General features: G+C 40.0%; 1 pseudogene; it reads right to left on the bottom strand.

The window, feature by feature from the left end:
* The window catches only part of LOC119575603, a 7,232-nt pseudogene that overhangs the window by 1,250 nt on the left and 3,482 nt on the right, over window positions 1-2,500 (bottom strand).

Raw genomic sequence — 2,500 nt, 5'->3', positions numbered from 1 at the left:
CCTCCCTCCCTCCCTCCCGCCCTCCTACTCTAACTTTCCCTCCTGTCCTCCTACTCTTAACACTCGCTCCCGCCCTCCTACTTTAACCCTCCCTACCTTCTTCCTTTCCTTCTTCCTTCCCTATCTCTCCCTCCCTCCTTATTCTTCACTCTCTTCTTCTTTCCCTATCCCTCCCTCCCTCTCTCCATCCTTATTTCTCCCTTCCTCCTTCACTCTCTCTCGCTCCCTCTCTCCCTCCTTCACCCACTCCCTATTATTCCCCTCCGTCTCCCCTTCATTTCATTAGCTCCCTCTGCTTCCCCGTCTTCTCTCTGCTCCTTTTCATTCTAGTTCCTCTTTAGCCAGGTGTCCCTCTCCGTTTTCACCTCCCGCCCCGTATTTTTCTTCCGTTTTCTTTGCCTTCTATCTCATTTTTTTTTTTTTACTTCCTCTCTTCCTTCCCTCTTCTACCTTCCTCTACCCTCCCCCTTTTTGCTCTTCCCTGTCTTCCTAGTTCCTTTTTCCCCTTCTCCTACGTCTCCTCTCATCTTCATCTTCTCCCTCCATCCTTTCTCTCCTACTCTTCTCTCCCTCTCCTACCTACCCTGTCTCCTCCTTTTACTACCCTCTCACCCTTCCTCTCCGCCCCTCCCGTCCCTCTTCCCGCCCCGACGCCCTCTCTTCTCCTTCCCTCACCTGACAACGATCCTGTTATACTCCCTTGACCAGGTCCTTTCCGCGGCCAGGATTCCCGGCGGCACGTGGCCCAGAAGGTGGACCAGCTCCCCCGCGCCCTCTGCCTTCCACAGCTCCTCCTCGAGCCAGGCCAGCACTCCGCGGGGTCCTGAGAGTCCTGTACGAGCCACCTGAAAGAGGGCATCACCTGGCTTAACACATACACACACGCACACACACACACACATATATATATATACATACATACAATATATATATATATATATATATATATATATATATATATATATATATATATATATATACATATATATATACATATATATATATATATATAGATAGATAGATAGATAGATAGATAGATAGATAGATAGATATGTGTGTGTGTGTTGCATCTGATTTAGCACTTCTTCACACAAGGTAGAAATTACACTAATATGAATGAATAAATAAATATAATATGATAATTCCGAGATAAGAATGATGAACTAAATGAATTAGGAAGTTATTAGAGAAATTGATTTTCCAGTTAATGATAAGCAAATCAACAGAAAAGCATATCAGTAAAATGATAAAATAATGGCATGGGACATTTGGTCAAGTTGGTTATCATTATCCTTATTGTGATAATCACATATTATGCTTCCTAAAAGATTCCCATTTCCGTTCCCATTCTTGTTCCTCATGCCGTGTCTGAAATGTCTAAAGTGTCTGAGGACGCCTGTCCCCAATTACCTCCACGGCTCCCCTCGTTCCCTTCAGAAGGAAGCCGCCAAGCGACCACTGTTCCTATTGAAGACCGAAGCACCAGACTCACACGTTGGGGGTGTAGCCAAAGAGGGAGTTGAACGCGATGATCCTGAGGCCGGGCTTGACCAGGACAGAGTAAAACGCAGCGTGTAGCACTGTAGAGTTGTCGAGCGACGGTAGCAGCTCCGACCACCGGGCAGCCAGTTCCTGGTAGAGCCCAGTCTGCTGAGAGCTCCTCGGGCACGGTGCCGGGGCTCGGGTACCTGCCAGGGCGACAGGTTAGCTGGGGCAGGAAAGGCACAGATTGACAGTTTAGAAGGACATCAACTATAGGTCTAGAATGAAAATAACAAAGGCAAGTAGAACGCTCTTCAAACGTCCCAAAAGGTCATAATACAGTATAAGTTGATGGGTATTATCTTCAGAGAACAATAAATCTAATAAAATGAAACTAAAAAATTTTTATATAAATAATTTTAAAATAATAAAATATATATACATAATATAAAGATAATATAATATAATTATATATAATATATATATATAAAATATCAATCCTCCCTCCCTCGCGTGCCCACTAGATGTGTATATATATGCAGAAGTAAACATACCATACATGCATATATATTAATATATAAATTAATAAAATATATATATATATAATATTATAAATATATATATATAGTTATATACAAAATATATTTTATATAATAATATATATATATATAATATATAATATATACATATAAAATAATATATAATAGAATATATATATATATATATACATACATATTAATATTTATTTTATATTAATATTATATTATTATAAAATATATATATATTATATATTGCATGTATGTATGTTTATATTCTGCATAATATCAAATCATTTTGACAGTGTTATTCCCTTTATCTTCTTCAGTTATGCAAAACCAGGGTGAGTAAAAACTGCCTCCTCGTTACATTCACTATCAGGACTAGCATCCCTTTCCATTTTCTAATGTGAATTCCCTGAACCCCACGCCCGGGGGCTAGGATGTTACATTCATATCAAGTTGGTGTTGGGACGGTTATA

Source organism: Penaeus monodon, chromosome 7 (genome assembly GCF_015228065.2).
Source record: "Penaeus monodon isolate SGIC_2016 chromosome 7, NSTDA_Pmon_1, whole genome shotgun sequence".
NCBI classification, from domain to species: Eukaryota; Metazoa; Arthropoda; class Malacostraca; order Decapoda; family Penaeidae; genus Penaeus; species Penaeus monodon.
This window is presented reverse-complemented; position numbering and strand designations above follow the sequence as displayed.